This window comes from Rousettus aegyptiacus, unplaced genomic scaffold (assembly GCF_014176215.1).
Source record: "Rousettus aegyptiacus isolate mRouAeg1 unplaced genomic scaffold, mRouAeg1.p scaffold_m13_p_16, whole genome shotgun sequence".
Lineage (NCBI taxonomy): Eukaryota > Metazoa > Chordata > Mammalia > Chiroptera > Pteropodidae > Rousettus > Rousettus aegyptiacus.
In genome coordinates, this window is record NW_023416291.1 from 19,501,196 (window position 1) to 19,518,062 (window position 16,867).

Sequence of the window (16,867 nt, forward strand, 5' to 3'; positions counted from 1 at the left end):
TCACGGTTGTCCCCTTGATTTTGCGAATGATTTAGGGTTGGACGTTTATGAAGACAGTTTTGAACGGAATGTTGCTTGAGGACTTTGGGGGAAGTTTCTCAACCTCTAAAGAAGATCAGCGAGGCCGCGGTGTTGGGGGGATGGAGGGCAAGGCGGGAGGATTCTGTTGAGCTGCTGAATCTACCTGCCCTGGAACCATCTGCTCTAGGACTTCGAGGCATGGGAATCAAATGAGAGAAATACTCTTATTTAGCTTGTTCTGAGTCAGGCCTCATGCTGCTTGACGCTGAAAACATCCTGTTATACCTGTGTTTTAGGCACCTCTCCTCTGGCCCCTGTCAGAAACCTGTGACTCCCTGACCCAGTCTGACACTTTCTGCTCCGTAGAATCATCTACCTAGAGAGTTAATTTGCTTTAATTAGGCCTTATATTTTATGTTATTCATATCCTCAACGGCACATTTTTGAAGTCTGCACTTGCAGGCCAAGCATTCTCCACGTTACAGGTGTATCACACGTCTCTCGGTGCTGTTTTGCCCTGTTCTGAAAGAGAAAGTCACTTGCGTGCCGAACTCACAGACTCGAAATTACAAAGTGATGACAACTATCAGTGCCTGACTGTTTTTATCACAGACTGTATTCTTTTCCTCTCTTTACTATTTCATCTGTGTTCACAAAGATACATCACAAAATATAGAAACACTTATTTTTTTCTTTTTCTCAAGAAAATCTTAAATAAAGACAACTTGAAAGAATTCGGCCGTGGGCTCTCAGATGTACATCTCTGAGATTCAGCTTCTGTTGACATTCTTAAAGCTTTCGATAGCCGAAGCCAGTATTTAAGCACTTTGAAGCTTTTGACTAAATAAAGAAAAACGTTATGGTGCCTCCTCGGTCTTTGTATTTTGTCAGACTTAAGGCACAGCTCCTTTTCTGTCTGCCTGCCATTCTCTGAGTTTATGTAAGTTGGAGGATGCGGGTGGGAGAAGATGTAGGAGGATGGAAAATGAACATCTTGCTTTACTCACAAACAGTGCTCAGTGGGTCCCAGACAGAGCCAGGGGTTTTGAGGTGTCCTCTGCAGGGAGCCTTTCCCCTTTCAGGCCTTTTCTTTACATGCTTTTGTCCCCTAAGAGGACGAAGAGAGTGTCAGGGGCCCTTCGGTGCTGGGAACTTTTCCTAAAAGTCCACTCTGGGCCGAGAAGCCCGGATCATAGCAGCAGAGCCAAGAAGGGCCGAGGCCAGCTTTCTCAGCTCTCCCACTCATTTCCGGCTTGCTGTCTAATTTGAAATCCTGGAACATGTGTTTTAGTGCATTGGTTCATAAAATGTTTTTTGCAGGATTCCGGAATAGAGGCTGTGCATTGTTTGGTACAACCTACATGGATAACTGCAGTATGTGAGTGTGAGAGTGTGTGTATGTAGTGTGTATTTTGGGAGGTGAGTTGGGAGGTAGAGAGGGTGAATACAGTTCTTTTAAATCCTCTCTCAACAAGATGCAGAATGTATTCTCCCCTCGTATTTATGCAGAATACAAACGATGAAGAGTCGAGTTCCTGTCACCCCTGGGTCCCCAGGAGCTGTTTGTTCGGTCCTTCTGGGCAAGCCTGGCCCTCCCAAGTTGCCCTCATCTTTTTCCATTTCAGTCACTTTGGAAACTGCTAGTCGGATGCTGGCGATCGAGAAGTTGCCATTTAGAAGTTTATAGAACATATGCCGGAGAGAGTCAGTTCCAAACTTTGCAGTTATATCAGCTTGAGCTTTTGCCAACCTTTCTTGGAAAAAAAAAACCCTGCTAGAATGAAGAGAAACCTCACGATACTGCAAGCATAGCCGGTTCTGCGTTTGTGGTGTGTCAGCCTGGATCGGTTTTGTTGTCCTTTTCTCTGAATGTAGTCTTACACAGAGAACTTGGGCTGCCTCTCATTTTCTGAAACCTTCGTCTTGCTTTATTTCTAGGTAGGCACGGCTCATTTTTTTTCTCTTCTGTTAGCATTTATGGGTGGGTCAGACCTGAATTCACTGCCCTATGGCTCCAAGAATGTGCCCTCTATCTGAGGAGCCCTGGTCCTGGGCTGTCCCTTTCCCACAGTTAGTGATGCTCAGGCGCTGGAGCTCAGAGTCATCCTTGGGAGGCTTAGAAGTTGCCCGTCTCTCTCTCTCTCTCTCATCTGCCAGACTACTGACTGACCTGCAGCCTCGCGCGGCATGGCTGTGGCCAGGATGTGGTACACTCTCCACTCATGTATCAGTCTCAACAAGAATCACCTAGCACTGTGCCAGTGAAGGAATAAATCCCTGTGTGGCATCCTTTACACCTGATGGGTTCTTCAGCTCCAGCCTGAACACTTCAGGTGACGCGTGTTCACCTCTCTGCACTAGACTGCCTGTGTTGAGCCTCTCGTACTGTTAAGATGTTCTCTGATGGAGATTTCACATTTGCTGTCGCAGGCCGTCCCCCGCTGACCCCCCAGTCTGCCTGCCTCCCGAAGCCGTGCAGAACGGGTCCGTACTCTCTGCCTTTGGATGGACAGTTCTTCACAGATTCAGAGACGGTTATCCAATCTCATCTTTGGCTCGATTATACCTAATTATTTTTTTTCACTTCTACAGGTTAAGCTGTTGCTCATTTTTTATTTTCGGTTCTGATGTTAACTGGGTCAGAACTTTTTTTTTTTAAGCTTAAGTTTAGCTAAAACTGGATAAAGTGATTCAGTTGAAATCTGAATGGTGCCATATGTGGTGAATTTGTTTCTTTTTCTTTTTTTTCCTTTTTTGGTTGGACTTTACTTATTTTAATGAAGCCTAAGATTTCACTAGCACTTCTGTTAGTCAATTCCTGCTTGGACCATGTTCATTTTATGGCCAAACAAAAATAAGAACAGAAACAACAACAAAAAACTCCTTAAACCTCTTTTTTTTTTTTTTCTTTTCCTTTTCTTTTTTACTAGGAACTGTTCTTTTTCTCAGTATATACTTAAGTAGTTAATTGCCTTCTTTAAAAAACAAAAATTTAAGTATAAGTATTTACCTTTGGTCTGGTTGAGGTTTCTGTCTTGTCGATTTGAACCTACCTTAGCCCGCTGAAACCAAAGAAAAATACACACACACGCACACACACGCACACGCTTTTTCCCTCTAATTGTGAAAGTCGGTTCCAGAATGACCATATGATGACTTAGTCTCCTCCCTCTCCCAGACCTCATTTAATATGACAGGACAGAAATTTAAAAGGTAGAAAAAGCCCGTCATGATGAAATGTTTAGGGGAGGGAGCTATCAATGGATAAGAAATTTTTTTTTTTTAATTTTGGAAGATTGAAAATGGATGAGATGGTGGGTGATGGAGACAAGGAGACGCTTACAGCCTGAAAGATTAAGAGGGTCCACCAAGCATACTGTGAAATTTCAGCACAAGGGTAAAGAGAATATTCTCAAACTTTTTTTTTTTTTTGGTGGGGCAGAGTGGGCAGGGTTTGGCAGGGAATAGGTCACTAATGAAGCCACCACATTTCTAGGACTTCTGATTGACCAAGGCAGATGCCTAACTGAGGATGGGACTTAGAATGCTCACCTCACAAGGTTGTTGCAAGTATGAAATGATGTACGTAAAGTACCTAATGTATTTTCTGGCACATGGCAAGAACTCTTAGGGTGCGAATGCAGGCGTTACTGCTATTCTCACTGTCCCTACTACGACTGTGATGGTGAAGAAGTGTATCAGGATTAGATCAGCTTCATGAGACAGAAAACCCCGTGGCATAAACAGGATATAAGTGAAATAAACGAGGTGTAGTATTTTACCTCTGGACGGCTTATCTGAGAGAGCAATGGGCAAGCCAGAGCTGCTGCCATAGTTCTGTGATCTTCAGGGTGGTGGCTCCTTCTGTCTACTCGTGTGAAATGACTGCTGACCTGCAGGATCGTGGTCATGCTCCCTCAGGGGAGGAGAAAGGGGCTACAGGAGACTTTGTTCCCCTCTTTCCTTTAAGGTCACTTCCTGGAAGTAGCCCCAAAATGTCAACATAGAATCTCATTCCTGGAACTTAGCAACATGGTTGTATCTTGGTTGCAAGATATTCTGGTAAAAAATCTGTCCTACAGCCATGAGCCTAGTTCAGAATTTCTTTTAAGGAGGAAGGGGAAAATAGCCATTGGGGTCGACAGGTAACATTCTCCTTGTCACAATGAGGCTTTATAATGCATCAGATCCTAAACTCCTGGAGCATAAAGTTAGTTTCAACTCTTTGGGAGTTAACACAAAGGTTCATTGACATATTAACTTATACTTTGGTTGATCTATGAATTATTATGTGTTCAACTAGGCATTAAAACCACAGAAGCTTTTAATATGGCTGAAATGTATTTCAGAGGACTCTGCTGAAAGAGTTCAGCCTAACATTAGTTTGAAAAGATCTGCAGATAAGGAGAAAGCTGGAAATTTCCGAGACTTTTGTGAGGCTGGTATTAGTCATACATTATTCTTTCTTTTGGTATGGAGACAATTTGTGCAGATTGCTTTGACTGCTAGAGGACGCTTAGAGAGTTTGGTGAGCCTAACTTCTTGTTATTTGATCTCTCTGCCCTGGGAGTGCTGTAACTCTCTATGGTCATTACTGGGAAAGCTCCATTTTTGATTTTTCACATTATCCCCTTCTATTAGGATAACTGTGGGGTCCATGACCCTGTTCCTAGACATAGAATTTCTAGAAAGCTGGTTACTATAAGAGCTTATCTGGCTAGATGACCCTTTTTTTTTTTTTCCTAGTCTTCTTGACCATGTTTATTTCTCTTGACCCAAATACTTGAGGTTTATTTTTAGTTGGAAAAACTCAGAGATGCCTAAAAGTTAATCATAAACTCTATAAACTGTGCATTGAAACAAACAAAGATGTAATTTCAGTTTCTCACACTTGGAGAGTGCTTTCTCGCTTAGGAAATTTCTCAAGAACCTTAACACTTAGCAAATGTTCATGTGATGTTTTCCATTGCTATGACTTTCTTGCCTAATTCACTTTTTCCCTTATTCATTTTCAGAATGCAAGTGAATTTTCACATTCCAGGGATTTGGTTATTTCTTCCTGCCCTTTGGAGTTTAATTTAGCTTTTAAACATAAATTAGGACAGTGTTAGATAGGCTGGAATAGAATAAAGTGGCACAATTGGACAGCTGTTTAAAATATAGCAAAATGACTTGATTCTCTGAGTTACTGTCATTTTTAAATTCAGACATTTTTTATGCTCAATTCTATTTAAAGCAACTACTAGGATATAGCTTTGAAAAATCTGTTAGATCTATGGCCATGCCACCCTGAACAAGCCCGATCCCATCAGATCTCGGAAGCTAACCAGGATCGAGCTTCATTAGTACTTGGATGGGAGACCACCTAAGAAGACCAGGTGCTATAGCATAAAAAATAAGGGACTGTAAGCTGACAAGGTCCTTGCAATCCATGAGGTCAACTAAGGGTTGCCTTGCCTAAAAAAAAAAAAAAAAAAATCTGTTAGGATATACTATTGGATAAACTGAAATATTAATAGTTAGAAAAATATTGGGTATATATTAAAGCCTTAACTCAGTTTCATGACCATAGCCAAGATAAGGAGTCAGAGAACCCGGGTCCTACAACTTACTAGTGATGTGATCTGGGGAAGTCATTTGACTTCTAAGTCTATTTCACCGCAAGCAAAATAAGGCTGATGTGTGCCTTGCCAGCCTCATTGCAAGAATGTAATAAGATACTGGTTATGAAAGTGCTTTGGCAATGATCAAGGGTCATGAAATGTAAGGCTATTTTATGGTAGAATCACAGTTGAGAGTAGAAGCAAATCTTTAATAAGGAAAGAAAAACTGGAAAACATTGCTTTTCAATATATATTGTTTTCAATACATATATATTGAAGCCTTTGGTTTTAAATGGATAATGAAAGCTAAATGCATTGGTTCTTTGTGTTTTATCCTAAGCAAGAGAAATGTTGGCTTTTAGAATGATAATTATTTTGTTGCTTGCTTAGTCTGAGTTGTAATATAAATGTTCTTATCTACAGCCATGCTACCCTGAACGTGCCTGATCTCCTCTGATATCAGAAGCTAAGCAGGGTCAGGCCTAGTTAGTACTTGGATGGGAGATCAGCTAGGAATACTGGGTGCTGTAGGCATTATAAAAATTTTTTTTTCCTTATAAACAATGATTTTTTTTATGTATCCCATGGAAGTAGGAAAATGTTGTGCTTCTTTTAACTAGGCTGTCAGATTTGCTTCCAAGAAAAAGGCTTGTTCCACAAATGAATGGAGTTTAGGGTCTGTGAAAAACAGAATTCTTGACCTTCTGCTCCTTCATCATATTTACTGCTGACCACACGTCGATGTCCAGGATGGATGTGTTCCCTTGCGCCTCGGCTGGCTTTTCCAGAGCGACCAGCCTTGCTGAGTAGTAACAGGTCAGGGTTCCAGGGTGGCAGGTGGGAGGAAAGCGTAGGGTTGGCTGGGTGCAAGCTGCAGGGTTGGAGAACAGGTGTCAGGGCTTCTTGCGGGGGAGATAAAGACAACTTCTGTTTTGTGTCCATAAATACTTGCAGTGTAATGCGAGTCTGTAATGCACTCCAAAGTTTTAAATCCATTCATTAATTATAGCGTGAGGGTACCCATGTTTGTGTATCGTTTGAATTAGAATTCGAAAGCATATTAGGCACTGAAGAGGAAAAAAATGTTAACTCGCACGTCTCAGTATTCAGGTTCTCGGTTTGGGAAATGAGTTATAAGCTCGTGACATATTCATGGTATAAGATGGTGCTGTAAATTGCCCAGTTAAAATGTCTTATGCCAGTAAAATGAGTTGGACTATAAAATTATAAGAATTCAGGAAGAGGGAGCTAATTTCAGGTCAGAATGTCACGAGAGAGACTTGTGTAATAAGCAGGACAGGACTTGAGAGGAACGAGAGACATCAGATTGGAAATGGGTTGGAAGAAGGGCCTGCCCCGGGCTCTGTGAGGGGCTCGCCTGGCTGGAGCGGAGAGCTCGTTTGGGGAGTCAAACATTAGCGTGACAGGTATGTTGTACCAGATTTTGATAGCTTAAGTTCTTGCCCAAGGAATTAAAACTTCTATGACGCAAAAAAGATCAGAGAGAAAGTGGTTTGAAGTAGATGGTAGCAAAGAAACTGCAACTTGTGTGTTATTGGACTGCGAAGAAGGAAATCAGATGGTGCAGTGGTCTAATATTTAAACGCCAAGGAAACTTTCTGGAATTGAAAGAAGACCTGAATCGATGAATTGGAAGAGCCCACCCCGTACCTGAGGAAATTAACCCAAAATGATCGTCATGGAGTCATATTCTTAGAAAAGTCTTAGACTTCAAAGAAAAAAAAAAAGAAACGAATTTTTAAGGACTCCTTGCAAAAAGATTGAATTATGTCAAAGGCCAAAAAGAAGTTAACCATAGTCACATTTCTTAAATGACATGCAAAGCAAGGCCACAGTGGAGCAGGATTTTACAGAGAGTGACAACCATGGATTTATACCCAGCCAAGCTCTTCTTCAGATACCAAGCTCTTCTTCAGATAGCGAAGTCAGAAGAGCAATTTTAAACATACACAAACTCAGGAGACTTTGTACTTTGAGCCCTTGTTGAGGAATCTTTTAAGGGAATGGACTTCATTTAACCAAGAAATGACCTAGGAAACTTCTGCAAAGTGAACGAGCCTGAGCATTTCATATTGCGTTCGCAGATTTTAAGACAAATGGAGTAAGAGACTAGAAGGGGAGGATCAAAATCTTCCCCTTAATCGTAATTGGAAGCTCTTTGAGGTTATTTTCTGTCATAGTGTGGGTGCTTGGAAGCGGATGCTGAGACAGCATTTGGTGGACGGGATATTTATGAAGGATTAAGGCCTGTGGAAGGGAGGGGCCGAAGTCAAGCCGCACTGCAGGCCCACGGAGACTTGACCAGAACCGCGGGAGGCTTTGGTGTGTGTATGGCCCATCAGAGCTGGCCAGTCTTGGGCTGAAATGGTTGAGCTTTTGTACCCGTCATCATCAGTCACTGGATGTATAGACCGCCTTTCAAAGCGCGTGTTTTTGGGTGGGCGACTCTTTCTAGCTGAGGCGGACCCTGAAGGAGCTGACCGCCGGAGGCCGTCCACCCACCGCAGTCTGCATGGCACATCCCCACGCCTGCCATACTCGCTTTTTCTTTAGTAGAAGACGGTGGCCAGAGCGATCGTTTAGAAAGATGAATTTCTTCTCCTTGTGGTAGACTTCTGCTATTTAGTGATTTCCGAGAACCTTTCGAACAGCCTCTCCGGAGACATTTGGATAGGTCGCTATACTGTGAATCCTGACTCTCCAACAGAGAGTAAATGCACAGCAAAGGTCCAGAACATGAGAACCCATCAACCTCTGTTACCCAGCCTCTCTTGCTTGTTACAGTGCAGACGTAGGACTTAAAAGTTCTGCCAGTTTGAGTGACATCCCCTAACAATACTCATGAAATGTGGAAAAACAGGCAAGGCTTGTGGTACCCATTTTGGTGGTGGTGTGGCCTCGGAGGCTGCTTCTCGATCATAGTGCAGCTGGGCTGGTTCCGGTGATGGTACTGCTCCCTTACCGGACCAGTTCTGCAGTATGATTCAGGTTAGACGGAGTATAACCTAATACCCTGCTGCAATAAAAGCCTTTAAAACATGTAGAGTGGATTCTTTGGCAACTAAGGACATGGCATGTGCTCTGAGTGGATTGTGGGGGAAATAGCTTGGAGCAAGGGAGATCAGTTAAAAGACTACACTGCACATCGTCCAGGTGGGAAACTGGTGAATCCTGAACTAGGATGGACTCGATAGAACATAAGGAAAATACGAAAGAAGGAATAAATCACATTTAATGATGGTTAGAATGAGGAACTGAAGGGGGAGAATCAGACAACATTCCCAGCGTTACCTCTGGGTTACGGTGTGGGTGTGATACCGGGATGTTTGGGTGTATGTGAAATACTAGTGAGATCTAGACACACTTTTTAATTTGTAGCCTACCATGTGTCTGTGTACTACATGCTCATAGTATTTTCATGGTTTTAAAAAAGGTAGCTCTAAGGTTTGAGCCAGGATCATTAGAAAAGCTGTAACGTCCAAATATCAAATTCGGGTATGTGTATTTATACCTGTGTTTGAACATGTTATTTTTTCCTAATCTGAGAAGTCGCGGTGAGTCAAATGCAGATGTCCCATCTGAATCCTGAGTTCGGAACTTGTAAAACACAATGGAGCTCCTGCCGTGTACCCAGCAATGTGCTCTATTGTCTAAATGTTTTCCCAGAGTGCTTTTTTCTCACATCTGTATTGTAGATAATGTCATCCACTGAACAGATTCCCGGTACAAATTGGTTAATGGTGTATATCTCAAAGGTTTCCTTGAATTGAGAGATGCGATTTAGGGTTTGCTTTAAACGGCTTCTTTTAAAGAAGCTAAAAAGATGGTACATTTTTATCTGCATAGAATTCTACCACCTGTGACGTTTTCTAAATTAATAATACATCTTAAAAATTAAACTAGGTAAACCTTGGGTTAATCTTCACATCAGAAATATACACCACCCCTCCACAATTAAAAATGAATTTCGATATTTAAGTATGCATTAGTTTGGTCAGTCTCAACCCTGCCCACACTTTAGACTCACCTGGAGAGTTTTAAGAAAGAAAACGTTGATGCTACTAGCCCCACCCTACAGTAATTGAATGAGAATATGGGAAGCCAACGTCGAAGCTGCTGCGTGGAGATTGCTTTTGTAATTGGCCAGCAGCTGCTTTTATGGTGCCCTTGTTTTGATCTTGCAAACTGGAATCTGATCTGTAAGGAAAGGGAGGGATGGCAGTGTTGATTTCATAGAAGGCTAAATTTTCATTTTAAAATGAAAGCCCGTTTGATGATGTGACAGGGTTTGAAAACACTCATCTTTATATTAAGATTTTAGTAACCCGACTCTGATTTTTTTTTCTTTTAAAGAATATGTGTATGAAACAGCCCACATTAGAATCAGACTAAGGGTGCCTTTTTCTTAATCTTTGTCCTGTGCTTCCCTTTCATCCCCATCTGCCTTTGAACTTGAGGTCTATCCTTGCCTGAGTCTTAGAGCAGTGACTTTCAGATCCGAGAGAATACACACCTGGGGGTAGTTTGAAGCCTTTTCAAGGGATGTGCAGGCACCTGTAATTTAAAGAGAATCAATTTCAGATTCTTAGATCTTCAGCGTAATTAGCCCTAAAATTGACCTGCCTGAGAAAATGCCTGTGGCCCAGGTAGCCTGCTGGTTCTCCTTTCACGCCTCCCCTTTCTGAATTACCATTCTTTAAAGGGAGGACACACCTCTCACCTCCCCCTAATCATCAGGGTGCCAAACAGAGGGATAATTAAAATATTGGCGAGGCTGCTGAGAAAGGGAATGACTCCAATCACTGCGTGAAGGATCCTTTTGCAAATAAATTTCCTGTTCTTTACTTTCAATAAAATTTAAAGAAAGAAAACTCAAATGAGTGATCAGCTGATAGATTAAGTATTGGCATGGATGCATATTATTATTCTTTGCTGGAAAAATCTTTCCATTTCTATCTACTTATTTATGTGAACACATTTTCTTAGTGTTTCCATCTATAAGAACTAAACAAAATAGATTTCATGTGGAATCTTATCTTATTTCAGTAATAAGTAATCATCTACAAAGAATGAGCTCATGGGAGGGAAAGGCCCATCCATGTCATTAAGCTGCATATAATCAAAAAAAATTTTCTTGAATAATTTGTGATATTTCTTTTGGTCATTGTTGTCCTTATAATAATGATTATATTTCACTCAATTTGGAAGAAACTTTTAACACTGGTTTTTCTGGTCAAATACATAAATCTCATTATTTACAGGCTTATTGCAAAGAGTTATGGGAGACTTTTAAGCATGAAAGTATATTAGGATGGAATACTTTAGGGAAAGTGGAATGGAAAGATGAGATCAAGGAGAGAGGGAAATGATGTACAATTTCCAGCTCTTAAACAGTTTATTCATTTATTTTTTAAGGGGATGTTGGTATGTGGGAAATAAATGGTGATGGAATTTAGACTAGAATGGATACGTTTAAAAGTGATGTCATAGTTTTATTTAAAACTTAATGTTACAGTATGCCAGAAATTGTTATTTTTTTGCATCCACTTAAAATTACAATGTGAAATTTTGAATATTAACTAAAAATAAAAACGTGTGGAATACATATCTTTTTCAAATGCTTTTCAGGATTATGCAAACAGCGACAGGAAGAACCCCCGAGTGAGGCCTATCACAAGGGCAGGGGAGATGGGAAGATAGAGTTATTAATTTTGTTCATTAGTTAAAATACCTGGAAAGATGATGTGATTGGATATTTTAACGGAAAAAAAAAAAAGATAGTTTGCCAAACTTTAATATGATGTCCAAAAATACACACTCTCCTTTCTAAGGTCCCTTAACTTTTCTGGGCCCGTTCTTCTCTGAGCGTTTTTCGATAGTGGTCCTGACATCTTCATGTCTTCTGCCTGCCTCCTGCTCAAGAGTCTCTCATTTTTTATGGTGTTATTTTAATTACGTAGGACTCGTATTGCCAGTAGATGTCAATGGGGTTTTAGCTCAGCTTTTCACATTCAGGTATGCCGTTGTCTTCTGAGACTTTTCACTTTTCATCTGCTGGTTTTAGTTGTCAAGGAGCTTAGAGAGATTGGGAATCCATAAAGAAGTAGATGAAGCCCTGAGAAAGAGTCCAGATATTCTGTGCTCTCATTGAGGCTCTGCTGCCAACAAGCCGTTTGAATTTACGGATACTTCGCAGACTGTCTTGTTGGCCTAAGAAGAGAGAGAGTGTGTGTGTGGCGGTGCGGGGGGGGGGGGGGGTTGTTGGTACCTTTCCTGCTGCCCTTCCCAGAGCACATCTATGTACTTAATAAAGAAAAGCGTGAGACTTGACTACAAAAAAACTTATTTCTGTTGGTTCCGGGTCTCTCCTGGGTAAGATAGGAGCACTACTCTATCATTTCTGAGTGGGCAGTTTTGAAAAGGTACCACCAAAAGATACTTATCAAATGAATAAACTGAAGGTTGAGATAAGTCAGAAGGCATTCAGTTTGCTTTTTATATTTCGTTAGCCGATTTTGTATTTAATTAGTGTAGGTATTCTTGTTTTCTTTTTTAATCTCTGAGTTCCTGTACTGAGGTTTCATAGGCGTGAATAAGCAGTTACAACACAAAACTATGGGATAATAAATGTGACACTGGTAGACTTGGTTTCCATTCGAACATCACTTCCTGCTAGTCCTAGCTGCTCGTCCGGCCATTTCTCATCTGGTCCATAGCCAGTGTTTTTGTGTTGGCAATTAAAGGAGAGAAAATCGACGAAGGTGATATATTTGACGCTTCAAAAGATGGTGGTTTAAATGTCAACATAGTAATAGATGCCCTTGTAAAAATTAATAAATTAGCAAATTACCTGTCACTTTCCCTATGTCAACTCATGCTAGTATTTGTCAAGAATTATGCAAAAAATTTTCAATTTTTGACTCATTCTTTGCTCCTGCCGAGACTTAGAGCATGGGCGCGATTATAACAAGCTTTATTAAATATAAAACTTATTTTCATTACTTAGTTTTATTTTTTAAGATGTAAAGCCCCAGATAAATCACCCATTGTTTTTTACTCTCTCACGGATGTGGGTTCTGAGTGGATTCCTTTGAGCAGCTTCCATCGGGCCCCAGCTTTCCCAGGCGAATGGCACAGCGCAGGCTTTGGAAGCTCAAACCTGGGTTTGTGTCGTGGCTCAGCCCCTTGCCCTGGGCAGCCTTGGCCAAATAACTCTGTGCCTGCTTTGATTTCCTCCTCTGTGAAACGAGACTAATAGCACCTCTTACTGTTGTTGAGAAGGTTTGATGGCAGAATGCACATAAAGCAGGAGTGGGGAGCCTATGCAACGGCAAGCGCTCCATCACAGGACCAGGGGCTGTCATTAATTATTTGCCATGTTACTCTTGTATCGCAGTTGCTTTGCACTTGGCATTTGTCTCAGCTGAGACGAAAATGGCTTCTTAAACAATGAGAAACAAGTCAAGAATGTGTAGTGATGTAAGTAGAAGGTCATGTTTCCGTTTTGGAAATTGTTTTAAAGATTTAATCATAATAGCTAGTTTTTGAGTGTTGCTTTATGCTAGATACTTTTTAAAGTCCTCTATAACCGGAATCTCATTTAATCCTTCAAATAAAACTATGGGCTAGATACTGTTATGGGTACCATTACTGGCCCCATTTTGTAATAGAAAACCAGAGTTAGTACTCACACAAGCATGCCAGCTGGTAAGCGTAATGCCTGTTGTTAAATTTTTTTTTTTTTTTTTAGAAAATACTATGAAGTGTAAAGAAGAAAATTAAAACCACCATAAGGTAGAGAGATAAGTGCTGTACTTTTTTGAAATAGCGTATTATGAATAATGCTACTGCGAACATTGGTTTATAGGCTTTTGTGTGGACATATGTTTTCAGCTCTGTTGGATATGTGTCTGAGAGTGAAATGGCTGGTTCGTATGGGACCTCTGTTACATTTTGTACAGTTATATAACTTGATTTTTTCTTTTCTAGTTTGAGATATAATTGACATTCATCACTATAAGTTTAAGATGTACAGCATAATGAATGGTTTGACTTATGTATATTGTGAAATGATTACTGCAGTGAGTTTAGTTAGCATCCATCTCATATAGATAAAATAAAAATAAAAAGCAGAAAAAGAAAAAAAATGTGTTCCTTGTGATGAGAACTCTTAAGATTTACTCCCGTAATAACTTTGCTATGTATCATACAGCAGTTAACTGTAGCCATCATATTGCACATCACGTCCCTAGGACTTATTTATCTTGCAACTGCAAGTTTGTACCTTTTGGCCACCTTCCTCTAATTCCCCCTCTCTCCTCATCCCCTGACACTAGTAACCACAAGGGTGATCTCTTTTTCTAGGAGTTCGGTTTGTTTGTTTGTATTAGATTCTACGTATAAGTGAGATCGTACAGTATTTGTTTTTCTGAGTTATTTCACTTAGCACAATGCCCACAAGGTCCATCCATGTGGTGGCAAATGGCAGGACTTCCACATTTTTTATAAGTAATGTTCCATCGTGTGTATGTGTACACACACACACACACACACACACACAACACCACAACTTCTTTATCCATTCATCCATTGATGGACACTTAGGTTGTTTCCTCGTCTTGGCTACTGTTAATAATGCTGCTGTGAACATTGAGAATGCATACATATATCTTTTCGAGTTGGTATAACTTGAGTTTTAAACTTAATCTATTATGAGCATCTTTTAATGGCTGTATCTAATTACATCACTTTTAATGACTGCTTTATACTTTATTGTACAAATGTTCCATAATTTATAGTCTAATACTTTATATATGGGGTTTATTTAAAAGGAGGAAAACCCCACGCACTGTACCTGCATCTTCAAACACTTGTGCGGTCATTTCTTTAGAACACTTCACTAGAACTGGAATTGCTGGCTCAAAAAGTGGGCATGTTTTAAAGCCTTTGACAAATATTCTTAAATGGCTCTCCAGAAAGCTTGCTTTGATCTATATTCTGATGCCAGTGTCTTTAGGATTGTCAGTTTCTCCACAAACTTCCCAGCACTGAGTACCGGTGTTTCTGTTAATCTTCTGAGTTTTTAATCTGAGAGGCCCTGATTGGTATTGAATACTCTTTTAAAATGTGCATTCATTTATTAGTAAAGTTGGTTGAAGTCTTTTCTTTGTTTCTTATCATCGATCTAGTTTCCTGAACTTAGAGATTCCCTCCTGGCCTCCTCTAGATAAATCCCTGCCTGGATCTCCCTTGATCTGGGAAGCTTCCCCTACCTTGCCCGCCTCGGCACAGACTCAAACACGTTCTCTGTCATTCTTACTTGCACAGGTCCTTTCTAAGGCCCTGCAGGGCTCCTAGGAATGTGTTCACATGGTTGTGTCTTCTTTTAAATTTTCAAAAGTAAGATATAGTATGTGTTTTTTCCCCTTAAACATCCCCCATCCCCACCCCACAGTAAGTTTCAAGCCCCTCAAAAACTGGATTTGCTTCTGCCTGGGACATGTTCAGCGCTCAGTTTAATGGGATAGAACCCATGAAGTTTATTGGGTTCATTAACTGTTTTAGTATTGGGGCGAGGACCCTCTTGTTCCTCTGAGGCTTGGTTCTTAGTAGACTCATGAAAAAATGTGGTCGCAGTGAAAGAAATACTCTTCGAAGGTATTTTTTAACAGTTAGGATTAATTTTGTGTGTGCAGTATGTGTGTTTATGCAATCATGTGTTTCCAAACCTGGTTAACCAGAAGTCACAAGTCTATTTTGGTACATTTCTGATTTCCTGTGATAACCTAGTCAAGTCACTCTGTGCCCAGAAAGCCTCTGTCTGACTTAACTCACTTTGTGACTCACATCTTTTGAAGCCAACTTTTTTGGCACCAGGTGCTCCACCTGATGATCCGATGAGCTGGGGAGCGGCCGCTAATACACGAGGCTGCTCGTGCTCACCAGTACTGGTCCATGGCCCGTGGGGGTGGGGACTCCTGTTTTAAAGCCTTTACACTGGGTAGGAGTCTTTTGGAACCTTATTTTTTATGTCTTGAAAATTTGCCCAAGTTGAGTGATTGGATTTCAAGGTGCTTTGTTTACTAGCATTCCGTATATCCTGAACTTAACTATGAGCGTGTGTTTAGTAACAGGGTAGAAAAAAAGCCCAGTACACTGTTCATGGAACAGAACGTTTCTGACTTGCTTTCAGTGCGAGCGGAGGCCTAGAGAATCAGGGCGAACATGCGGGGCTTTAATTCGGCTCCAGCCAGGTGCGTGGTTAGAGCTGAGATCAGTCAGCAGGAGCTGAGGTCTCACAGGTGCCCTGGCACGTGCTGTGCCCTGAGGTTGTAGGAGTGAACACTGTGACATAAAAACGTCCCCTTATTTCCCGAGCACCTTTGGATAGCACTGTTGGATGCTGCCGAGTCTTTCAAAAGACAGTATTTTCCGTGTTAATAGAAAGCTGTGGCCGCCAGGGATGAGGCGGGACATCCAGGAGCCAAAGCAAAGGGTAAATAGAAGCAATCGGAAGAGGCCGAGACCTGTCGAGTGAGGTCTATGAAAGTGAGAAGCCGGCATCGTCAGCTGAGAAACTGGTAATGGAACAGAAAAGCTCGAAAACATTGCTGAAGAGATTAGTTTTTGCCTCAGCCTGAGAGAGTCCTGGAGAGAAAAGTGTATGTGACCTGTGTGACATGTGTGGTGCCGCAGGCTGGGGGCGTAGACTAGTGACACTCTGGCCTGCCCTGTGGAAAAGGAACATTGGGTAAGTCGTTGAGAAATTTCTCATCGATTAAAGTCACGTGTAACAGTTTCAAAAAATAGTGACCGGCTTTGGAGTCTGTTGGTGTATGTTTACGATAAAAACCAAGAGCCTCACTTGGGGCTCGGGCGCTGTTTTCAGTAGCCCTAGGATGTATCAGAGCCAGTTTTTAGCTTTTTGCCGGAATCTGTGACTGCAGGGGATACACGGCAATTTACTGACGGAGCCCCCCTCTTTCTGGGTTGCTGCAGGTCAGGGCAGCCACCTGCAAATCCTCGTTGTGGCCACACAGCCACTGAGAGGCTAAGCCGTGGCTTCCTTGCCATGCTTTAAACTTCTGAACACCTTTCTGACATTTCCCGTGATCAGTTGATAGACTTTATATGGAATATGCTTCTCTCTGCCCTCCTGGGCGGAGGGCAGCCTGTGTGTCACGGACTTGTTAAATTGGTGGTGTGATCTAACCATCTAAAGA

General features: G+C 41.4%; 1 protein-coding gene and 2 pseudogenes across 2 annotated transcripts in view; all 3 read left to right on the forward strand.

The window, feature by feature from the left end:
• Positions 1–16,867, forward strand: part of TMEM131L (transmembrane 131 like) — a 132,358-nt gene that overhangs the window by 25,014 nt on the left and 90,477 nt on the right. The gene's annotated exons all lie outside the window — the stretch shown is intronic.
• Positions 5,293–5,411, forward strand: LOC118612688 (annotated as a pseudogene).
• Positions 6,040–6,158, forward strand: LOC118612560 (annotated as a pseudogene).